Below are 24,960 nucleotides of genomic sequence, written 5' to 3' on the forward strand. Positions count from 1 at the left end.
AGGGCGCCAATAGCGAACACCAGAGGGCATATGTACAAAATTAAGGGACGGAAGTTTAGGGGAGACATGAGGGGTAGGGTTTTTTACACAGAGGGTTATGAGTGCCCGGAATGACTTGCCAGGGACGGTGGAGGAGTCTAAAACATTAGGGGTATTTAAGAGCCTCTCGGACAGGCACATGGATGAAAAAAATGGAGGGTTATGGGGTAGTGAGGGTTTAGTAATTTTATTAAGGATTATATGGGTCGGCTCAACATAGAGGGTTGAAGAGTCTGTACTGTGCTGTACCGTTCGATGGTTTTATGGTTCTATGTTCTTTGGTTCTGTGGAAAGGAGATTGATGGGGAAAGAGGAATGTAGGAGAGTGTTGGGGGGAAGGGTATGCGAGTTGTGGAGGAGAATGGCTGGGGGAGTGACAGAGTGGGTGAAGCGGGGATGTGAGGATGAGGTGGTTAAGAGTGGGGAAGAGAGACGGGAGGAGGAAAGCGGATTGTAATGTGATTCAAGTTGGACCCGGGGACTCTTAGCAGAGTTCCTTGTCCAAATGTGGACGTTTCTCGCAGATGAAACGGTGTTGACGATTGCAAAGGTCCCTCCATTCGTGCGAGTCGCAGTTAACGCAGAAGGACGTTTCCGTGTAATCCCTGTACATAAGGCTAGAAGCCTCGTCCCTATCAAAGAAGGATAAACACTTTCAACAGGGTGGGAATAGCTCCTGGGGGACGCCCGAGACCATCACCAAACTAATCCCACCGCATCGCCCTTTCCACAGAGCCCGTGTCCGTCCTTAAAATAATCCCCCTGACCCACTTTCTCCTCACAGACTGTATCACTCCCCAAACTGATGTCACAGCTCCGCACTCTCCTCCACAGCCCTGTGTCAGAATCTAATCTACGATCGTTGTCCCCTCACTTCCCACATCCCCGGTGTGTCTCCAAACTAATCGTACTGACTCAGTCCCAATCCAGGAACAATCCGAACTCACCCGTCTTCGCATTTTCCAATCCAGTACGTTCTGAATGGATGGACGACGGCGTTGGAAACAACATTCTGCGAAATTAAGCTTTGTCAATTAATGTTAATAAGGAGACTCTCTCAATGTCTGAACCCAGAAAACTGGAATGGGATGGACGAGAAAGAGGAAACTTCACTCTGTGCCTGACCCCAGGATTGTGTGAAGGGTCGGTGTGGATGGAGCTTCACTCTGTATCTGACGCAGGGTTAGCGAGATGGGACGGTGCCGAGAGAGTTTTACTCTGCGTCTGAACCCCAGAGTGCATGATGGGATTGGGCGAATCCGGCTTTATTCTGACTGACCCCAGGAGTGTATCATGGGAAGCTGTGGTGGGAGCTTCAATCTCTCTCAGAACATCGGAGTGTGTGAAAGTAGCTTCGCTCTGCGTCTTACCACGTGAGTCGGTGATTCGATAGCGTGGACGGTGCTTCACAGTGTGTCTGACACCGGGAGGCTATCATGGGACGGTGTGGAGGGAGAGTCACACTGTTTCTTACCACGGGAGTGTGTGATTGGACTGTGTGGAGGGATCTTCACTCTGTGTCTGACCCCGGGAGTGTGTGATGGGACGGAGTGGAGGGAGATTCACTCTGTGTCTGACCCCGGGAGTGTGTGATGGGACGGTGTGGAGGGAGGTTCACTCTGTGTCTGACCCAGGGAGTTTTTGATGGTTTTAAATATCGCCTCTCTCGATGTGACAATTACCTCCTCTTGTTTTGAATTTATTTTCAGCAGTCTTGCATCAAATTTGGAACAACGTTCCTTCGCTTCATCGTAAGATGTTTCCAAAGTAGACATGAAATAACAACGGTCTTCATTTCTGATCCAGTCCAGGGAACACTTTCGATCTGCAAATCAGGTACAAGAAAAAGTGAATAACCCCCCACACCGCCCTTTCACACACTCACGGGGTCAGACCCACATTGAATCTCCCTCCACACCGTCCCATCACACACACCCGGAGTCAGACGCAGAGTGAACCTCCCTCCACACCGTCCCATCACGCACTCCCGGGGTCAGACACAGAGTGAATCTCCCTCCACACCGTCCCATCACACACTCCCGGGGTCAGACATAGAGTGAATCTCCCTCCACACCGTCCCATCACGCACTCCCGGGGTCAGACACTCTGTGAATCTCTTTCTCCATGGCTTCAGCAAACCTTGCAACGGTCAGACGTGGAGTGAAGTTTCCTGCACACCATCCTGTCACATTCTTCCGGGGTCCTGCACACCATCCTGTCACATTCTTCCGGGGTCACATTCTGGGTGTAACTCCTTCCACACTGTCTCATCACAAACTCACGTGGTCAGGCACAGACTGAAGCTTCCTCCACACCGCCACATCACACACTCCCTCGGTCAGAGAAGACAATTTAGATCCCTCTCTGAAACGTCCCTTCACAACCCATGTGTTCTCACACAAAGCGAAGTTTAGCCCGCAACATCCCATGGCACAGTCACGGGGTCAGACCCCCTCCACAATATCCAATCACACAATCCGGTTGCACATAGAATGAACGTCCCCCTACAATGTCCCATCACACAATCCCGTGTTCAGACACAGTGTGAATCCACCTCCACAACTTCCCACCACATTCTCCTGGATTCAGTGATAGAGTGAAACTTCCTCCAAGCTGCCCCATCACACAGTCACTGGGTCAAACACAGAGTGGATCATCCTCCATACCACCTCTTCACACACTCCCGATTCAAGCACAGAGTGACGCTTCCTCCTCTCCATGCCTGCCCTGTGATGAGGAGCGGGTGAAAGAGGGGGGATGATGTCTCACCCTCTTTTGCTGGTCAACAATTCACAGATGTGAGCCTTGGTTTCGTGACAGATCTGTACTTTGTTTCCATCTCAGTGAACTGGTGACGGAGATCGCTGTGCATTCCTTTAAGAACAGACAGATTAGAGTTGAGCGCAGAAAGCTTAGATTGGTTGGGTTTATGGTAAGGGGCGTGTCGGTGTCCACTGGGGTGTTTTACAATAACAGTTAATTCCTTTCTCTTTATTTATGGTCTGACTCCACTCGGAGACCGTTCCACTCACCATGGACCGAGAGTCCGATCACAATCAAGATGAGGGCGGACATGACTAGGCAGAGCAGGCAGATCTGACGGTTCCGGTCTATTTCCGATGTCCTGTTTCGGGTCCTGTTCAGGAGCAGCTGTAGAGAGACAATATGACTATAAGGCCGTAAGATATGGAAGCATTCGGCCAAGATACAAACCATTCGGCCCATCGAGTCTACTCCGTCATACAGTCATGGTCTAATCCAATTCGTCCGGTCTTTCCCGCTCCCCTGCCTTCTCCCCATGCCCTTTGATGCCCTGGCTAATCATGAACCTATCTGTCTCTGCTTTAAATGCACTCAGTGAATTGTCCTCCACAGCCGCTCGTGGCAACAATTTCCACAGATTTACCACCGTCTGACTAAAGTAATTTCTCTGCATCTCCGTTCTAAATGGACATCCTTCAATCCTGAATTTGTGCCCTCTTGTCCTAGACTCCCCTACCATGGGAAATAACTTTGCCATATCTAATCTGTTCAGGACTATTAACATTCGGAATGTTTCCACGAGCTCTCCCCTCATTCTCCTGAACTCCAGGGAATACAGCCCAAGAGCTGCCAGACGTTCCTCATACGGTAACCCTTTCATTCCTGGAATCATTCTCGTGAATCTCTCTGAACTTTGGGCAATGTCAGAATATCCTTTTAAAAATAAGGAGCACAGAACGGCACACAATACTCCAGCTGTGGTGTCACGAGTGTCTTATGGAGCCCCAACATCACATCACTGCCCTTATACTCTGTAACTCTAGAACTGATTGCAGACATTGCATTCCGCTTGTGCATCACCGACTCAACCTGGAGGATAACCTTTAGGGTATCTTGCACAAGGATTCATTTGCCGCATTCCTGCCGTACATTTCCCTGAGAACAAGTGTTACCAATTAATGTTTCCATTTTCCTGCCCGATAGCTTCATAATTCCCCTCACTCCAATTAAACGCTTTCCTAACGTGTCTGTCCCGATCCCTTTCTAATGCTATTTTAAGGGAAATAGAATTGTGGATTTGGACCCGAATATCCCTCTGACCCTCCACACTGCCAAGAGTGTAACCATTATCAGAGTGATTCCTGGGTTTAGAGACGAAAGGAAACTCAAAGCTGTTGCGCATGTTGACTCTGTCATTGAGAGGGCACTCGGTACATTGGCCTTCATCAACCGTGAAATTGAATTCAATAACCGAGAGGTAATGTTACAGCTGTATAGGAACCTGATCAGGCACCACTTGGAGTATTGTGCTCCGTTCAGAGACTTGGATACTATTACCTAGTTTTCTGAACCTTCCGTAAGCTTTTCTGTTCTTCTTGACGAGATCTTGAGCAGCCTTTGTACACCACGGTTCCTGTCCCCTGTCATCCTTCCCCTGTCTCTTTGGAACGTACCTCTGCAGAATGCCGCGTAAAGAACCCCTGAACATTTGCCGTACATTTCCTTTGGAACAACTGTCACCAATTAATGCTTCCAAATTCCCGCCAGACAGCTTCATATTTCCCCTTACTCCAAGTAAAGCTTTTCTAACGTGGCCGACCCTATTTCTCAACAATGCTATCGTAAAGGAGATAGAATTGTGATCACTTCATCCAAAATGCTCTCCCACTGAGAGACGTGACATCACACACTCCCGGGGTCAGACACAGAGTGATTCTCACTCCACACCGTCCTCAGCACACTCCCGGGCTCAGACACAGAGTGAATCTCCCTCCACATTCCCATCACTAACTTCCCGGGGTCAGGCACAGAGTGAAGCTCCCTCCACACCGTCCCATAACACTCTTCCCTGCTTATAAAGAGATTGAAACTGCTTCCCTCCATCTCTGTCCTACTCACCTCTCGATGGAGACGGTGAGTCCGGTTTTACGATCTGCATTTTCATGTAAGTCTCGCTGTCGTCCATCCTGTCGAGGATCCTCTGCGTCTCTGAGCTCAGCGAGACAAAGAAACACCAGATGAGCAGCTGATAAAGGGAGGAGCCGAGAGGTGGAGGAGGAAGTGCTGGAGAAGAGGGAGATTGAGGGTGTGAGAGGGGGAGGTCTGGAGAGATGAAAGTTGCGGGGGCGGGGATGTAGTGAGAGTGGGGAGAAACAGAGGGAAGGTTAAGGTTTGGCGGAAAGAGAATCGTGAGCGACAGTGGTCAGAAAGGGGTATCACTGAAAGAAGGGGAGGTCAAGAAGTGGGAGAGAATGGAGAGAGAGAGGGTGAAATGGAAAGGGTGGATTGTTGGAGGGAATCAATTTGGTTTCTCCCTCGAGCTCTCTCTATTTTTCTTCTATTCCCACTCTCGGGCGGATATGTTGCATTTACTGTCCGAGTGGTTTACAACCAACACCTCATCGACTACTGCAACATTCTGTTTATTCAGGCCCTCTGTGCTCTAGAAACCACGGCCCCGGGACAAACCAGAAACACCCACCGAAGTAACCGAGCCACCGAGACTAGCAACAGATTGCCCTTTTCACACCGTGTAGAAATAATCAAAAAATGCAAATATTTAGATATTGAAGTTTACTGGAAACTAACTCACGCTGCGCGGTGTCAGAGATTTGACTCTCTTCACCCATTGGAACATAAGCTGGGGGTTGTCAGTATTTTAGAGAAGTATTGAAAGCGTGCGGCTACACTGACTGGGCCGTCATACAGACAGCAAAAATAAAAATAGCAGCGATGTGAGACCAACAGACGGAGTTCAGCAGCTCCCTCAAAAACCCTCCAACACCTAGTGTCTGTCACTTTCTCTCTCTGTCCCTCATCTCCCCTCACTAACACCCTATTTCACTGCCATGAATGCCGCTAACCCGCATCAATTTCTCTCCTCTCTCCGGCTCTCTCCTTTTTCCTCTACTCTCTCTCTCTCCTCTGCCATTCTATCTCACTGCCTCCACACTAAACCTTCTCTTTCTGTCTCCCCACCCTCTCTACCCCACTTTCTCTCTTCCCACTCTCTCCCGCTCAGAGTGAAAGTTCACCGGACTGAAATTTGACCGGGCCATCAGTACCGTTTCCATGAAATGCGCCGATCACTGGACAGTGGGGATTAGTTACATACTCCACTGTACGTAAGGGGGGAGGTGAAACGAAATGGGGGTGAGTGTAGTGGATAAAAGGGTGCTGGAGGAGATGTGCAGTAGCGGCTATGTGTGTGTGTGGATGAGACAGAGAGAGAGAGAGAGAGAGAGAGAGAGAGAGATGAGAGAGAGAGAGAGAGAGAGAGAGAGAGAGAGAGAGAGAGAGAGAGCTTCGGCACCGACCGATCAGACATTAGTGCAGATCACTCCACACGTTCCAGCACACACTACCGTGGTCAGACACAGAGGGAACCTCCCTCCACACCGTCCCATCACACACTCCCGGGCAGAGACACAGTGTGAATCTCCCTACACAAAGTACCATCACACACACCCGCGGGCAGACACAGAGTGAATCCCCCTCCAGACCGTCCCCATCACACACTCCTGGTGTCAGACACAGAGTGAATCTCCCTCAACACCGTCCCATCACACACATCCAGGGTCAGACACAGAGTGAATCTCCCTCCACACCGTCCCATCACACACTCCTGATGAGAGACATAGAGTGCGGGGTGTTGAGTTTGCAGAAACTGGGAGAAAGCGTTGTGAAACCACACGACCGGCCGGTACATAAAGAGACTGAGAGAAACTGAGAACATAAATATCGATAGCTAGTTTAAGAGTGCAGAATTAACACCAAAGGTGTAGAGGGAACTTGACCATGATTCTGACCCCTGGTGTATGTCGTCGGAGGGAGTGTGTGATGAGACGGTGTGGGGGGAGATTCACTCTGTGTCTGACCCCGGGAGTGTGTAATGGGACTGTGAGGAGGGAGATTCGCTCTGTGTCTGACCACGGGAGTGTGTGATGGGACAGTGTGGGGGGAGATTCACTCTGTGTCTGACCCCGTGAGTGTGTGATGGGATGGTGTGGAGGGAGATTCACTCTGTGTCTGACCCCGGGAGTGTGTGACGGGACGGTGTGGAGAGAGATTCGCTCTGTGTCTGACCCCGGGAGTGTGTGATGGGACAGTGTGGGGGGAGATTCACTCTGTGTCTGACCCCGTGAGTGTGTGATGGGATGGTGTGGAGGGAGATTCACTCTGTGTCTGACCCCGGGAGTGTGTGACGGGAAGGTGTGGAGAGAGATTCGCTCTGTGTCTGACCCCGGGAGTGTGTGATGGGACGGTGTGGAGGGAGATTCACTCTGTGTCTGACCCCGGGAGTGTGTAATGGGACTGTGAGGAGGGAGATTCGCTCTGTGTCTGACCCCGGGAGTGTGTGATGGGACGGTGTGGAGAGAGATTCGCTCTCTGTCTGACCCCGGGAGTGTGTGATGGGACGGTGTGGAGGGAGATTCACTCTGTGTCTGACCCCGGGAGTGTGTAATGGGACTGTGAGGAGGGAGATTCGCTCTGTGTCTGACCCCGGGAGTGTGTGATGGGACGGTGTGGAGGGGGATTCACTCTGTGTCTGACCCCGGGAGTGTGTGATGGGACCGTGTGGAGGGAGATTCACTCTGTGTCTGACCCCGGGAGTGTGTAATGGGACTGTGAGGAGGGAGATTCGCTCTGTGTCTGACCCCGGGAGTGTGTGACGGGACGGTGTGGAGAGAGATTCGCTCTGTGTCTGACCCCGGGAGTGTGTGATGGGACGGTGTGGAGGGAGATTCACTCTGTGTCTGACCCCGGGAGTGTGTAATGGGACTGTGAGGAGGGAGATTCGCTCTGTGTCTGACCCCGGGAGTGTGTGATGGGACGGTGTGGAGGGGGATTCACTCTGTGTCTGACCCCGGGAGTGTGTGATGGGACCGTGTGGAGGGAGATTCACTCTGTGTCTGACCCCGGGAGTGTGTAATGGGACGGTGTGGAGGGAGATTCACTCTGTGTCTGACCCCGGGAGTGTGTGATGGGACGGTGTGGAGGGAGATCCACTCTGTGTCTGATCCCGTGAGTGTGTGATTGGACGGTGTGGAGGGAGATTCACTCTGTCTGTCCCCGGGAATGTGCGTTGGGACGGTATGGAGGGAGATTAACTCTGTGACTGATCCCGTGAGTGTGTGAGATGTGACGGTGAGGAGGGAGCTTCTCGCAGTGCCTTATCCCGGGAGTGTGTGATGGGACGGTGTGAAAGGAGATTCACTCTGTGTCTGACTCCGGGACCGTGTGGAGGGAGACTCACTCTGTGTCTGATCCCGGGAGTGTGTGATGGGACGGTGTGGAGGGAGTTACACCGTGTGTCTAACTCCAGGAGTGCGTGATTGGACGGTGTGGAGGGAGCTACACCCTGTGTCTGACTCCGGGAGTGCATGATGGGACGGTGTGGAGGGAGATTCACTCTGTGTCTGACCCCGGGAGTGTGTGATGGGACGCTGTGGAGAAAGGCTTAATCTGTGACTGACCACGAGAAAATGTGTTATGATGGTGACGAGGATGCTTCTCTGTGTCTCTTACCCCCGAGGTATGTAATGGGATGAACTGGTGGGAGATTCATTCTGGTGTGGATATATCACACATCTCTGTTCCTCTTTTAAACAGATTTAATACAATGTTGCTTCACCCCATCGTCTGTTCTGAAAGATAGTGCCAGTAAACCGTGAGTGTGACTTCACAGCGTCAATTACATCCGCGGGTAATCAGACAGAGAATGTTAATCCTTTCACACATGCCCATCGCGCATTCCAGGCATCAGGTCAAAAGTGAAGATCCCTCTAATATGCCCAATCACACAGACTCGCCGGGTAAGAGACAGAGTTAAGCTCCCCCTGCACTATCCCATTAAATAATACTGTTGGTAGACATACAGAGAAGTTCCTGAAACATTCTCCCAAAACACATTCCCGGGATAAGACATAGAGTCAAGATCCCAAAAAACAGTTCCAGCGCATACTAACTATGCCAGACACTGAGCAAAGTTGCTTGCACACCGTCCCATCACACAATCCCGGGGTAAGACACAATGTGAATCTTCCTCCACACCCACACGTCACCCACTCCCGGAGTCAGACCCAGACTGAATCTCCCTCAATACCGTCCCATCACACACTCCCGGGGTCAGACACAGAGAAAAGCTCCAAACACACTGTCCCATCGCATACACCCGGGATTAGACACAGAGAGAGGGTCTCTACACCCCGACCTATCACTCACTCGCGGGTTCAGACACAGAGTGAAGCTCCCTCCACACCGTTCCATAACTCACTCCCCGGGGTCAGACACAGAGTGAATCTCCCTCCACACCGTTCCATCACACAATTGCGGTGTCAGACCCTGAGTGAAACTCCCTCCACACCGTCCCGTCACACAATCCCGGTGTTAGACACAGAGAGAAGCTCCCTCCACACTGTCCTATCACTCATTCCCAGGGTCAGACACAGAATGCAACTCACTCAACAGTGTCCCATCACCTCCTCCGGGGGCCTGACACAGAGTGAATCTGCCGCCTCGCAGTCCGATAATACTGTAACGGATTCAGAAACAGAGCGTATCTCCCTCTTTCCTTATTCACTCCTTCTCACCAATCACCAGCACTTCACCGTTCCTGTAGACTCCAACATTGTGTCTGTCTCAGCGATAATAAGTGTGTGTGAGACCAGAGGTAGAACTGAGGAGGGAGGGGGAGGGGAGAGCGGGCTGCGGACAGGTGGTGAGTTTCCAGTCACTGGGAGGAAGTGGTGTGAAACCACACCAACGACCTGTACACACAGAGACGCAGAGAAGCTGAGTAGCGAGAAATCGATATCCGGTGGAAGTGAGCAGAAACAACTCTAGCGGTGTGCAGGGAGCTGACCATGTGTCTGACCACGGAGTGTATGATTGGACGACATAGAACATAGAACAGAAAAAAAACACCGCTCATTACAGCCCTTCGGCCCACAATGTTGTGCCGACACTTATACTCTGCCTCCCATATTTACCAACAACGTAAATTCCTCCATATAGCTGTCCTTAGCCTCTTAAATTTCATTAGTGTATGTGCCTCCAGCACTGACTCAGGCAGTGCAGTCCATGCACCAAGCAATCTCTGAGTAAAATACCTTCCTCTAATACCCCCTTGAACTTTGCTCCCATTACCTTAAAGCTATGTCCTCTTGCAGTGAATTGTGGTGCCCTGTCCACTCTATCTATTTCTCTAAATATCTTGCATACCTCTACCAGGTCTCCTCTCATCCTTCATCTCTCCAGAGAGTAAAGACCTAGCTCCCTTAAACTCTGATCATAATGCGTACTCTCTAAACCAGGCAGCATACTGCTCAATCTCCTCTGTACCCTTCCCAATGCTTCCACATCCTCCCTACAGGGAAGCGAGCAGAACAGGTCACAGTAATCCAAGTGTGTCCAAACCAGCGTTTTACAAAGCTGCATCATTACCCCGCGACTCTTAAACATAATTGAAGAATGCCTTGGGGTTCTCCTTTACCCTACTCGCCAAGGCTTTCTTATAACCCCTTCTTGCATTCCTCAGCCCCTTATTAAGCTCCATTCTTGCTACCCAATAGACCCATCTGACCCCTGCTTCCTAAACCTCATGTATGCTGCCTACTTCCACCTGATTAGTTTCTCCAACGCACCGGTCACCATGGCTCCGTCACTCTACCATTGTTTATCTTCCTCACCTGGACAAATTTAACCCTAAAATCCTGCAACAGATGCCGAAATTTCGAACAAATGTCCATCGAACATTCCCCTGCTGAAACATCATCCCATTTCACACACGCGTGTTCTAACCTTATAGCCCCATAATCTGTCGTTCCCCTCTTAAAAAATTCTGTGTCCTCTCTGTTTTTACTCTTTTCCATGAGGCAAATGGAGACAGTTAAACGCTCTGTCTGAAACCGGTGGTGTGTAACGGACGGCGTGAAGGGAGATTCAAAATGTGTTTGACCCCAGGAACACGTTTTCAGACGGTAAGGAGAGAGTTTCAAAGCTTATCTGACCACAGGATTGTGTCATGGGACGGTGTGGAGGGAGCTTCACTCCCGGTCTAACCCCGGGAGTGTATGATGCGACGCTATGGAGGCAGCAGTGCCTGAGCAGCGGAGTGTGTGATCGGTCGGTGTGGAGGTAGATTCCCTCTGTGTCTGATCCCGGTAATGTTTCATGGAAAGTTGTGGAGGGAGCTTCACCCCGTGTCTGAACCCCGGCGTGTACGATGGGACGAGGCGGAGTGAGATTCCGTTAGTGTCTAAGCCTGGGAGTGTGTGATGGGACGGTGTGTGGGGAGATTCTCAGTGTGACAGACCCCCGGAGTGTGTGTTTGGAAGTTGTGGAGGGAGCTTCACTCTATGTCTATCCCTGAGAGTGTATGATTTTACGGTGCAGAAGGGGTTTCACCATGTGTCTGACCTCTGTACTGTGTGACTGAACGGGGCGGAGGGAGAATCCCCACACTGTGGAGGGAGATTCACTCTGTATCTGACCAAGGGAGTGTGTGATGGGACGGTGTGGAGGGAAATTCACTTTTGTCTGACCCCGGGAGCGTGTGATGTGACAGTGTGGAGGGAGCTTCACTCTGCGTCTGACCCCGGGACTGTGTGATGGGACGGTGTGGAGTGAGATTAACTTTGTGTCTGACACCGGGAGTGTGTGATGGGACAGTGTAGAGGGAGAAACGTTCTGTGTCTGACCCACGGAGTGTGTGATGGGATGGTGAGAAGGGAGATTCACTCTGTGTCTGACCCCGGGTGTGTGTGATGGGACGGAGTGGAGGGAGATTCAATCTGTGTCTGACACCGGGAGTGTGTGATGGGACAGTGTGTGGGGAGATTCATTCTGTGTCCGACCCCGGGAGTGTGTGATCTGACGTTGTTGAGGAAGATTCACTCTGTGTCTGACCCCGGGTGCTTGTAATGGGACGGTGTGGAGGTAGATTCACTGTGTGTCTGACCCGGGAGTGTGTGATGGGACAGTGTGGGGGGAGATTCCCTCTGTGTCCGAACCCGGGAATGTGTGATCTGACGTTGTGGAGGAAGATTCACACTGTGTCTCACCACGGGTGTCTGTATTTGGACGGTGTGGAGAGAGATTGACTCTGTGTCTGACCGCGGATGTCCGCTATGGGACGGTGTGGAGGGAGATTCACTCTGTGTCCGACCCCGGGAGTGTGTGATGGGACGGTGTGGAGGGAGACTCACTCTGTGTCTGACCCCGGGAGTGTGTGATGGGACGGTGTGGAGGGAGATTCACTCTGTGTCTGACCCCGGGAGCTTGTAATGGGACGGTGTGGAGGTACATTCACTGTGTGTCTGACCCGGGAGTGTGTGATGGGACGGTGTGGATGTAGATTCACTGTCTGTCTGACACCGGGGGTGTGTGATGGGACAGTGTGGGGGGAGATTCACTCTGGGTCCGACCCCGGGAATGTGTGATTTGACGTTGTGGAGGAAGATTCACACTGTGTCTCACCACGGGTGTCTGTATTTGGACGGTGTGGAGGGAGATTCACTCTGTGTCCGACCCCGGGAGTGTGTGATGGGACGGTGTGGAGGGAGACTCATTCTGTGTCTGACCCCGGGAGTGTGTGATGGGTCGGTGTGGAGGGAGATTCACACCTTGTCTGACCCCGGGAGTGTGTGATGCGACGTTGTGGATGAAGATTCACTCTGTGTCTGACCCCGGGAGTTCGTGATGTGACGGTGTGAAGGGAGATTCACTCTGTGTCTGACCCAGCGTGTGTGTAATGGGACAGTGTGGGGGGAGATTCACTCTATGTCCAACCCCGGGAGTGTATGATGAGACGTTGTGGAGGAAGATTCACTCTGTGTCTCTCCACGGGTGTCTGTATTTGGACGGTGTGGAGGGAGATTTCCTCTGTGTCTGACCCCGGGAGTGTGTGATGGGACGGTGCGGAGGGAGATTCACTCTGTGACTGACCCCGGGAGTGTGTGATGGGACGGTGTCGATGGAGATTCACTTTGTGTCTGACCCCGGGAGTGCGTGATGGGACGGTGTGCAGGGAGATTCACTTTGTGTGTGTCCCCGGGATTGTTTGATGGGGCGGTGTGGAGAGAGATTCAGTCTGTGTCTGACCACGGGTGTGTGTGATGTGACGGTGTGGAGCGAGATTCAGTCTGTTTCTACCTTCCGGGAACGCGTGATGGGACTGTTTGCGGGTTAGCTTAACTCTGTGTCTGTCACCGGGAGAGTATGATGTGACGGTGTGGAGTGAGCTTAACTCCGTGTCGGGAGGCGGGATTGTGTGACGGGATGGTGTGGAGGGAGATTCACTCTGTGTCTGTCCCCCGGTGTGTGTGATGGGACGGTGTGAAGGGAGATTCACTCTGTCTCTGACACCGGGGTTGTGAGATGGTTGGTGTGGAGGGAGATTCACTCTGTGTCTGACCCCGGGAGCGTGTGCTGGGACGTTGCGGAGGGTGATTTACTCTGTTTCTGACCCCGGGAGTATGTGATCGGACGTGACGATGGAGATTCACTTTGTGTCTGACCCCGGGAGTGTGTGATCGGACGGTGTGGAGGGAGATTCACTTTGTGTGTGACCCCGGGATTGTTTGACGGGACAGTGTGGAGGGAAATTCACTGGTGTCTGACCCCGGGAGTGTGTGATGGGGCGGTGTGGATTGAGATTCACTCAGTGTCTCACACAGGGGGTGTGTGATGGCACGGTGTGGAGGGAAATTCGCTGTTGTCTGAGGCCGGGATTGTGTGATGGAATGGTGTGGAGGGAGATTCACTCTGTGCCTGTCCCCCGGAGTGTGTGATGGGACGGTTTGGAGGGAGATTCACTCTGTCTCTGACACCGGGGTTGTGTGATGGGACTGTGTGGAGGGATATTTACTCTGTGTCTGACCCCAGGAGTGTGTGATGGGACTGTGTGGAGGGAGATTCACTCTGTGTCTGACCCCGGGAGTGTGTGATGGGACGGTGTGGAGGGAGATTCACTCTGTGTCTGACCCCGGTAGTGTGTGATGGGACGTGTCGATGGAGATTCACTTTGTGTCTGACCCCGGGAGTGTGTGATGGGACGGTGTGGAGGGAGCTTCACTTTGTGTGTGACCCGTGGATTGTTTGTCGGGACAGTGTGGAGGGAGATTCACTCAGTGTCTGATCCCGGGAGTGTGTGATGGGTCGGTGTGGAGGGAGATTCACTGGTGTCTGACGCCGGGAGTGTGTGATGGGGCGGTGTGTAGGGAGATTCACTCAGTGTCTCACACAGTGGGTGTGTGATGGGACGGTGTGGAGGGAAATTCACTGGTGTCTGAGCCCGGGAGAGTGTGATGGGACGGGATGAAGGCAGATTCAGTCTGTTTCTACCTTCCGGTCGTCTGTGATGGGACGGTGTGGAGGGAGATTCACTCTGTGTATGACCCCTGGAGTGTGTGATGGGACGGTGTGGAGGGATATTCACTCTGTGTATGACCCCGGGAGTTTGTAATGGGACGGTGAGGAGGGAGATTCACTTTGTGTCTGACTCCCGGAGTGTGTGATGGGACGGTGTGGAAGGAGATTCACTCTGTGTCTGACCCCGGGAGTGTGTGAAGGGACGGTGTGGAGGGAGCAGGTCCTGTCTGACCCCGGAAGTGTGTGATTGGACGGTGTGGAGGGAGCAGGACCTGTCTGACCCCGGGAAGCACACTATCCCACAACCATTTCCAAAGCCCCCCTTTCACCCACCTCCTTTACTTACTGTGGTGGATGTAACTACTCCCAGCTGGTCATTAGGCGGCGCCTTTCCTTGGAGCATTTCAAACCGGTAACGTTCACTGTGAGCGGGAGAGAGTGGGAAGTGGGAAAGTGGGGTAGAGAGGGAGGGGAGCGGGAAAGAGAAGTGTTAGTGAGGAGGCCAGTGAGATAGAAAGGCAGTGGACAGAGAGGGAGTGGGGGGAAATGGAGAGAGCTGGAGGGAAGAGAAAATTGAACCGGTTAGAGGCATTCATGGGAGAGAAATATGAGGATAGTGAGGGGAGAGTGAGGGACGCAGAGAAAAAAAATGATAGACAGAAGGTGATGGAGAGTTTTTTGAGAGAGGTGCTGAATTGCACGTACTGGGCTGTCGTCGCTGCTATTTTTATTTTTTGCTGTCTGTATGCCGTCCCAGTCATTGCAGACGCACGCTTTCAATACTTCTCTGAAATACTGACAACCCCCAGCTTATGTTCCAATGGGTGAAGAGAGTCAAACCTCTGACACCGCGCAGCGTGTGCTGGTTTCCTGTGAACTTCAATATCTAAATATGTGCCTTCTTAGATAAGTACTAAACAGTCTAAAAACGGCAATCTATTGTTCTGACGTCTTCTCGGAGGGAGGGGGCTCGCTTACTTCGGAGGGTGTTGCTGGTGGTCTCGGGGCCGTGGTTACCAGAGCACAGAGGGTCTGAAGCCCCGGCGATAAGCAGAGCAACGGGAGTGCTGACGCTCAAACCAGGAATCAACTGGAGGCTGGGGTATTCATTGCAAGTTTATCTAACAATAAAGTCTCTGAATAAGTGACAAGACATCAGTCCATCTTTCCATCCATGTTCACTCATCAGCATTCACTCTTCCCCCCCTTCCATTCCTTTATCTCTCCCTTCTTCTCTTTCTATATCCGTCCAACTGCCATTTCCATCTCGCTTAATCTTCCCTTCCCTGCACGCTTCCTCCCTCTCTGTAGCGCTTCCTCTCCCCCTCTGTTCCTTCAACCCCTCCCTGTCCGTTTCCCTGTCTTTCTCTCTATTTTCCTTCTGCTATCCCTAGTCAGCTCGCCCTATATTTTCTCACACTCTCCCCTAATTTCTCTGCAGGAGTCCACCCTCTCTATTTTGACCCTGGTCTATCCACACTTCTCGCCATCTCCTTCTTTCATTCCGCTCCCCCTTTTCGACCCCAGTATCCCACGTCTCCCTTTCCGCCGAACTAACCTTCCCCTAACTCTGTATCTCCCCACTCTTACTACTCTTACCCCCGCCACTCTCATCAGTCCAGACAATCACTCCCACACCCTCAACTCTCTCCTCTCCGGAACTAACTCCCCCTGTTCTCGGCTCCTCTCTTTATCAGCTGCTCATCTGGTGTTTGTTTGCCTCACTGAGAACAGGGACGCAGAGGATCCTCGACAAGATGGACGACAGCGAGACTTCCATAAATGTGCAGATCGCAAAACCGGACTCGCGGTCTCCATCGAGATGTGAGTGGGGCACAGACCGAGGAAGGGAGTTTAACTCTGGGTCTGACCCCATAATTGTGTTGGGACGGCTTTCAGGGAGCCTCACTCTCTGTGTCTCACCCCGGGAGTGTGTGACGGGACGGTGTGGAGGGAGATTCACTCTGTGTCTGACCCCGGGAGTGTGTGATGGGACGATGTGGAGGGAGATTCACTCTGTGTCTGATCCCAGTATTGTGTGATGGGACGGTGTGGAGGGAGCTTCACTCTGTGTCTGACCCCGGGATTGTGTGATGGGACGGTGTGGAGGGAGATTCACTCTGTGTCTGATCCCGGTAGTGTGTGATGGGGCGGTGTGTAGGGAGATTCACTGGTGTCTGACCCCGGGAGTGTGTGATGGGGCGTGTGGAGGGAGATTCACTCAGTGTCTCACACAGCGGGTGTGTGATGGGACGGAGTGGAGGGAATTTCACTGGTGTCTGAGCCCGGGAGAGTGTGATGGGACGGGGTGGAGGCAGATTCAGTCTGTTTCTACCTTCCGGTAGTCTGTGATGCGACGGTGTGGAGGGAGATTCACTGGTGTCTAACCCCGGGAGTGTGTGATGGGACGGTGTCGATTGAGATTCACTTTGTGTCTGACTCCGGGAGTGTGTGATGGGACGGTGTGGAGGGATATTCACTCTGTGTATGACCCCGGGAGTGTGTGATCGGACGGTGTGGAGGGAGATTCACTTTGTGTGTGACCCCGGGATTGTTTGACGAGACAGTGTGGAGGGAAATTCATTGGCGTCAGACCCCGGGAGTGTGTGATGTGGCGCTGTGGAGGGAGATTCACTCAGTGTCTCACACAGGGGGTGTGTGATGGGACGGTGTTTAGGGATATTCACTCTGTGTCTGACCCCAGGAGTTTGCGATGGTTGGTGTGGAGGGAGATTCACTCTGTGTCTGACCGCGGGAGTGTGTGATGGGACGGTGTGGGGGGAGATTCACTATGTGTCTGACCCCGGTAGTGTGTGATGGGACGTGTCGATGGAGATTCACTTTGTGTCTGACCCCGGGAGTGTGTGATCGGACGGTGTGGAGGGACATTCACTTTGTGTGTGACCCCTGGATTGTTTGACGGGACAGTGTGGAGGGAGATTCACTCTGTGTCTGACCCCTGGAGTGTGTGATGGGACGGTGTCGTTGGAGATTCACTTTGTGTCTGACTCCGGTAGTGTGTGATGGGACGGTGTGGAAGGAGTTTCACTCTGTGTCTGACCCCGGGAGTGTGTGAAGGGACGGTGTGGAGGGAGCAGGACCTGTCTGACCCCGGGAGTGTGTGATTGGACGGTGTGGAGGGAGTAGGACCTGTCTGACCCCGGGAAGCACACTATCCCACAACCATTTCCAAAGCCCCCCTTTCACCCACCTCCTTTACTTACTGTGGTGGATGTAACTACTCCTAGCTGGACATTAGGCGGCGCCTTTCCTTGGAGCATTTCAAACCGGTAACGTTCACTGTGAGCGGGAGAGAGTGGGTATAGAGAAAGTGGCTAGAGAGGGAGGGGAGCGGGAAAGAGAAGTCTTAGTGAGGAGGACAATGAGATAGAAAGGCAGTGGACAGAGGGGGAGTGGGGGAAATGGAGAGAGCTGGAGGGAGGAGCAAAATTGAACCGGTTAGAGGCATTCATGTGAGAGAAATATGAGGATAGCGAGAGGAGAGTGAGGGACGCAGAGAAAAAAAATTGATAGACAGAAGGTGATGGAGAGTTTTTTGAGAGAGGTGCTGAATTGCACGTACTGGGCTGTCGTCGCTGCTATTTTTATTTTTTGCTGTCTGTATGCCGTCCCAGTCAGTGCAGACGCACGCTTTCAATACTTCTCTGAAATACTGACAACCCCCAGCTTATGTTCCAATGGGTGAAGTGAGTCAAACCTCTGACACCGCGCAGCGTGTGCTGGTTTCCTGTGAACTTCAATATCTAAATATGTGCCTTCTTAGATAAGTACTAAACAGTCTAAAAACGGCAATCTATTGTTCTGACGTCTTCTCGGAGGGAGGGGGCTCGCTTACTTCGGAGGGTGTTGCTGGTGGTCTCGGGGCCGTGGTTACCAGAGCACAGAGGGTCTGTAGCCCCGGCGATAAGCAGAGCAACGGGAGTGCTGACGCTCAAACCAGGAATCAACTGGAGGCTGGGGTATTCATTGCAAGTTTATCTAACAATAAAGTCTCTGAATAAGTGACAAGACATCAGTCCATCTTTCCATCCATGTACACTCATCAGCATTCACTCTTCCCCCTTCCATTCCTTTATCTCTCCCTTCTTCTCTTTCTATATCCGTCCAACTGCCATTTCCATCTCGCTTAATCTTCCCTTCCCTGCACGCTTCCTCCCTCTCTGTAGCGCTTCCTCTCCCCCTCTGTTCCTTCAACCCCTCCCTGTCCGTTTCCCTGTCTTTCTCTCTATTTTCCTTCTGCTATCCCTAGTCAGCTCGCCCTATATTTTCTCACACTCTCCCCTAATTTCTCTGCAGGGGTCCACCCTCTCTATTTTGACCCTGGTCTATCCACACTTCTCGCCATCTCCTTCTTTCATTCCGCTCCCCCTTTTCGACCCCAGTATCCCACGTCTCCCTTTCCGCCGAACTAACCTTCCCCTAACTCTGTATCTCCCCACTCTTACTACTCTTACCCCCGCCACTCTCATCAGTCCAGACAATCACTCTCACACCCTCAACTCTCTCCTCTCCGGAACTACCTCCTCCTGTTCTCGGCTCCTCTCTTTATCAGCTGCTCATCTGGTGTTTGTTTGCCTCACTGAGAACAGGGACGCAGAGGATCCTCGACAAGATGGACGACAGCGAGACTTCCATAAATGTGCAGATCGCAAAACCGGACTCGCGGTCTCCATCGAGATGTGAGTGGGGCACAGACCGAGGAAGGGAGTTTAACTCTGGGTCTGACCCCATAATTGTGTTGGGACGGCTTTCAGGGAGCCTCACTCTCTGTGTCTCACCCCGGGAGTGTGTGACGGGACGGTGTGGAGGGAGATTCACTCTGTGTCTGACCCCGGGAGTGTGTGATGGGACGATGTGGAGGGAGATTCACTCTGTGTCTGATCCCAGTATTGTGTGATGGGACGGTGTGGAGGGAGCTTCACTCTGTGTCTGACCCCGGGATTGTGTGATGGGACGGTGTGGAGGGAGATTCACTCTGTGTCTGATCCCGGTAGTGTGTGATGGGGCGGTGTGGAGGGACATTCACTCTGTGTCCGATCCCGGTAGTGTGTGATGGGACGGTGTGGAGGGAGATTCACTCTGTGTCTGAACCAGTGGAGAGTGTGATTGGACGGGGTGGAGGGAGTTTCACTCTGTGTTTCACCCTGGGAGTGTGTGATGGGACGGTGTGGAAGGAAATTCACTCTCTGTCTGTCCCCGGGAGCGTGTTAAGGGGGGGGGGGGGTGTTGGAGGGAGATTCATTCTGTGTCTGACCCCGGGACTGTATGAAGGGACGGTGTGGAGTGAGCAGGACATGTCTGACACCGGGAAGCACACTATACCCCAACCATTTCCAAAGCCCCCCTTTCACCCAACTCCTTTACTTACTGTGGTGGATGTAACTACTCTCAGCTGGTCATTAGGCGGCGCCTTTCCTTGTAGCGGGACTGACGGCCAGGTCACATTTCAAACCGGTAACGTTCACTGTGAGCGGGAGAGAGAGTGGGAAGAGAGAAAGTGGGGTAGAGAGGGAGGGGAGCTGGACAGACGGCCCGGTCACATTTCAAACCGGTAACGTTCACTGTGAGCGGGAGAGAGTGGGAAGAGGGAAAGTGGCGTAGAGAGGGCGGGGGCGGGACCGACGGCCCGGTCACATTTCAAACCGGTAACGTTCACTGTGAGCGGGAGAGAGTGGGAAGAGGGAAAGTGGTGTAGAGAGGGAGGGGATCGCGAAAGAGAAGTCTTAGTGAGGAGGACAGTGAAATAGAAAGGCAGTGGACAGAGAGGAAGTGGAGGGGAAATGAAGTGAGCTGGAGGGAGGAGCAAAATTGAAGCGGTTAGAGGCATTCATGGGTGAGAAACATGGAGATAGTCAAGGGAGATTGAGGGACGCAGAGAGAGAAAATGATAGACAGATGGTGATGGAGAGTTTTTTGAGAGAGCTGCTGAATTGCACGTACTGGGCTGTCGTCGCTGCTATTTTTATTTTTTGCTTTCTGTATGCCGTCCCAGTCATTGCAGACGCACGCTTTCAATACTTCTCTGAAATACTGACAACCCCCAGATTAAGTTCCAATGGGTGAAGTGAGTCAAGGCTCAGATACCGCGCAGCGTGTGCTGGTTTCCTGTGAACTTCAGTATCTAAATATGTGCCTTCTTAGATAAGTACTAAACAGTCTAAAAACGGCAATCTGTTGTTCTGACGTCTTCTCGGAGGGAGGGGGCTCGGTTACTTCGGAACCTGTTGCTGGTGGTCTCGGGGCCGTGGTTACCAGAGCACAGAGTGTCTGAAACCCCGGCGATAAGCAGAGCAACGGGAGTGCTGACGCTCAAACCAGGAATCAACTGGAGGCTGGGGTATTCATTGCAAGTTTATCTAACAATAAAGGCTCTGAATAAGTGACAAGACATCACTCCATCTTTCCATCCATGTTCACTCATCAGCATTCACTCTTCCCCCCTTCCATTCCTTTATCTCTCCCTTCTTCTCTTTCTATATCCGTCCAACTGCCATTTCCATCTCGCTTAATCTTCCCTTCCCTGCACGCTTCCTCCCTCTCTGTAGCGCTTCCTCTCCCCCTCTGTTCCTTCAACCCCTCCCTGTCCGTTTCCCTGTCTTTCTCTCTATTTTCCTTCTGCTTTCCCTAGTCAGTTCGCCCTATATTTTCTCACACTCTCCCCTAATTTCTCTGCAGGAGTCCACCCTCTCTATTTTGACCCTGGTCTATCCACACTTCTCGCCATCTCCTTCTTTCATTCCGCTCCCCCTTTTCGACCCCAGTATCCCGCGTCTCCCTTTCCGCCGAACTAACCTTCCCCTAACTCTGAATCTCCCCACTCTTACTACTCTTACCCCCGCCACTCTCATCAGTCCAGACAATCACTCTCACACCCTCAACTCTCTCCTCTCCGGAACTACCTCCTCCTGTTCTCGGCTCCTCTCTTTATCAGCTGCTCATCTGGTGTTTGTTTGCCTCACTGAGAACAGGGACGCAGAGGATCCTCGACAAGATGGACGACAGCGAGACTTCCATAAATGTGCAGATCGCAAAACCGGACTCGCAGTCTCCATCGAGATGTGAGTGGGGCACAGACCGAGGAAGGGAGTTTAACTCTGGGTCTGACCCCATAATTGTGTTGGGACGGCTTTCAGTGAGACTCACTCTCTGTGTCTCACCCCGGGAGTGTGTGACGGGACGGTGTGGAGGGAGATTCACTCTGTGTCTAACCCCGGGAGTGTGTGATGGGACGGTGTGGAGGGAGATTCACTCTGTGTCTGATCCCAGTATTGTGTGATGGGACGGTGTGGAGGGAGCTTCACTCTGTGTCTGACCCCGGGATTGTGTGATGGGACGGTGTGGAGGGAGATTCACTCTGTGTCTGATCCCGGTAGTGTGTGATGGGGCGGTGTGGAGGGAGATTCACTTGTGTCTGACCCCGGGAGTGTGTGATGGGGCGTGTGGAGGGAGATTCACTCAGTGTCTCACACAGGGGGTGTGTGATGGGACGGAGTGGAGGGAATTTCACTGGTGTCTGACCCCGGGAGAGTGTGATGGGACGGTGTGGAGGGAGATTCACTCTGTGTCTGATCCCGGTAGTGTGTGATGGGGCGGTGTGGAGGGAGATTCACTGGTGTCTGACCCCGGGAGTGTGTGATGGGGCGTGTGGAGGGAGATTCTCTCAGTGTCTCACACAGGGGGTGTGTGATGGGACGGAGTGGAGGGAATTTCACTGGTGTCTGACCCCGGGAGAGTGTGATGGGACGGGGTGGAGGCAGATTCAGTCTGTTTCTACCTTCCGGTAGTCTGTGATGCGACAGTGTGGAGGGAGATTCACTGGTGTCTGACCCCGGGAGTGTGTGATGGGACGGTGTCGATTGAGATTCACTTTGTGTCTGACTCCGGGAGTGTGTGATGGGACGGTGTGGAGGGATATTCACTCTGTGTATGACCCCGGGAGTGTGTGATCGGACGGTGTGGAGGGAGATTCACTTTGTGTGTGACCCCGGGATTGTTTGGCGAGACAGTGTGGAGGGAAATTCATTGGCGTCAGACACCGGGAGTGTGTGATGGGGCGCTGTGGTGGGAGATTCACTCAGTGTCTCACACAGGGGGTGTGTGATGGGACGGTGTACAGGGAAATTCGCTGGTGTCTGAGCCCGGGATTGTGTGATGGGACGGTGTTTAGGGATATTCACTCTGTGTCTGACCCCAGGAGTTTGCGATGGTTGGTGTGGAGGGAGATTCACTCTGTGTCTGACCCCGGGAGTGTGTGATGGGACGGTGTGGGGGGAGATTCACTATGTGTCTGACCCCGGTAGTGTGTGATGGGACGTGTCGATGGAAATTCACTTTGTGTCTGACCCCGGGAGTGTGTGATCGGACGGTGTGGAGGGACATTCACTTTGTGTGTGACCCCTGGATTGTTTGACGGGACAGTGTGGAGGGAGATTCAATCTGTGTCTGACCCCTGGAGTGTGTGATGGGACGGTGTCGTTGGAGATTCACTTTGTGTCTGACTCCGGGAGTGTGTGATGGGACGGTGTGGAAGGAGTTTCACTCTGTGTCTGACCCCGGGAGTGTGTGAAGGGACGGTGTGGAGGGAGCAGGACCTGTCTGACCCCGGGAGTGTGTGATTGGACGGTGTGGCGGGAGTAGGACCTGTCTGACCCCGGGAAGCACACTATCCCACAACCATTTCCAAAGCCCCCCTTTCACCCACCTCCTTTACTTACTGTGGTGGATGTAACTACTCCCAGCTGGTCATTAGGCGGCGCCTTTCCTTGGAGCATTTCAAACCGGTAACGTTCACTGTGAGCGGGAGAGAGTGGGTATAGAGAAAGTGGCTAGAGAGGGAGGGGAGCGGGAAAGAGAAGTCTTAGTGAGGAGGACAATGAGATAGAAAGGCAGTGGACAGAGGGGGAGTGGGGGAAATGGAGAGAGCTGGAGGGAGGAGCAAAATTGAACCGGTTAGAGGCATTCATGGGAGAGAAATATGAGGATAGCGAGAGGAGAGTGAGGGACGCAGAGAAAAAAAATTGATAGACAGAAGGTGATGGAGAGTTTTTTGAGAGAGGTGCTGAATTGCACGTACTGGGCTGTCGTCGCTGCTATTTTTATTTTTTGCTGTCTGTATGCCGTCCCAGTCAGTGCAGACGCAAGCTTTCAACACTTCTCTGAAATATTGACAACCCCCAGCTTATGTTCCAATGGGTGAAGAGAGTCAAACCTCTGACACCGCGCAGCGTGTGCTGGTTTCCTGTGAACTTCAATATCTAAATATGTGCCTTCTTAGATAAGTACTAAACAGTCTAAAAACGGCAATCTATTGTTCTGAAGTCTTCTCGGAGGGAGGGGGCTCGCTTACTTCGGAGGGTGTTGCTGGTGGTCTCGGGGCCGTGGTTACCAGAGCACAGAGGGTCTGAAGCCCCGGCGATAAGCAGAGCAACGGGAGTGCTGACGCTCAAACCAGGAATCAACTGGAGGCTGGGGTATTCATTGCAAGTTTATCTAACAATAAAGTCTCTGAATAAGTGACAAGACATCAGTCCATCTTTCCATCCATGTACACTCATCAGCATTCACTCTTCCCCCTTCCATTCCTTTATCTCTCCCTTCTTCTCTTTCTATATCCGTCCAACTGCCATTTCCATCTCGCTTAATCTTCCCTTCCCTGCACGCTTCCTCCCTCTCTGTAGCGCTTCCTCTCCCCCTCTGTTCCTTCAACCCCTCCCTGTCCGTTTCCCTGTCTCTCTCTCTATTTTCCTTCTGCTTTCCCTAGTCAGCTCGTCCTATATTTTCTCACACTCTCCCCTAATTTCTCTGCAGGAGTCCACCCTCTCTATTTTGACCCTGGTCTATCCACACTTCTCGCCATCTCCTTCTTTCATTCCGCTCCCCCTTTTCGACCCCAGTATCCCACGTCTCCCTTTCCGCCGAACTAACCTTCCCCTAACTCTGTATCTCCCCACTCTTACTACTCTTACCCCCGCCACTCTCATCAGTCCAGACAATCACTCTCACACCCTCAACTCTCTCCTCTCCGGAACTACCTCCTCCTGTTCTCGGCTCCTCTCTTTATCAGATGCTCATCTGGTGTTTGTTTGCCTCACTGAGAACAGGGACGCAGAGGATCCTCGACAAGATAGACGACAGCGAGACTTCCATAAATGTGCAGATCGCAAAACCGGACTCGCGGTCTCCATCGAGATGTGAGTGGGGCACAGACCGAGGAAGGGAGTTTAACTCTGGGTCTGACCCCATAATTGTGTTGGGACGGCTTTCAGGGAGCCTCACTCTCTGTGTCTCACCCCGGGAGTGTGTGACGGGACGGTGTGGAGGGAGATTCACTCTGTGTCTGACCCCGGGTGTGTGTGATGGGACGGTGTGGAGGGAGATTCACTCTGTGTCTGATCCCAGTATTGTGTGATGGGACGGTGTGGAGGGAGATTCACTCTGTGTCTCACACAGGGGGTGTGTGATGGGACGGAGTGGAGGGAATTTCACTGGTGTCTGAGCCCGGGAGAGTGTGATGGGACGGGGTGGAGGCAGATTCAGTCTGTTTCT

The sequence above is a fragment of the Hemitrygon akajei genome, unplaced genomic scaffold (genome assembly GCF_048418815.1).
Source record: "Hemitrygon akajei unplaced genomic scaffold, sHemAka1.3 Scf000035, whole genome shotgun sequence".
NCBI classification, from domain to species: Eukaryota; Metazoa; Chordata; class Chondrichthyes; order Myliobatiformes; family Dasyatidae; genus Hemitrygon; species Hemitrygon akajei.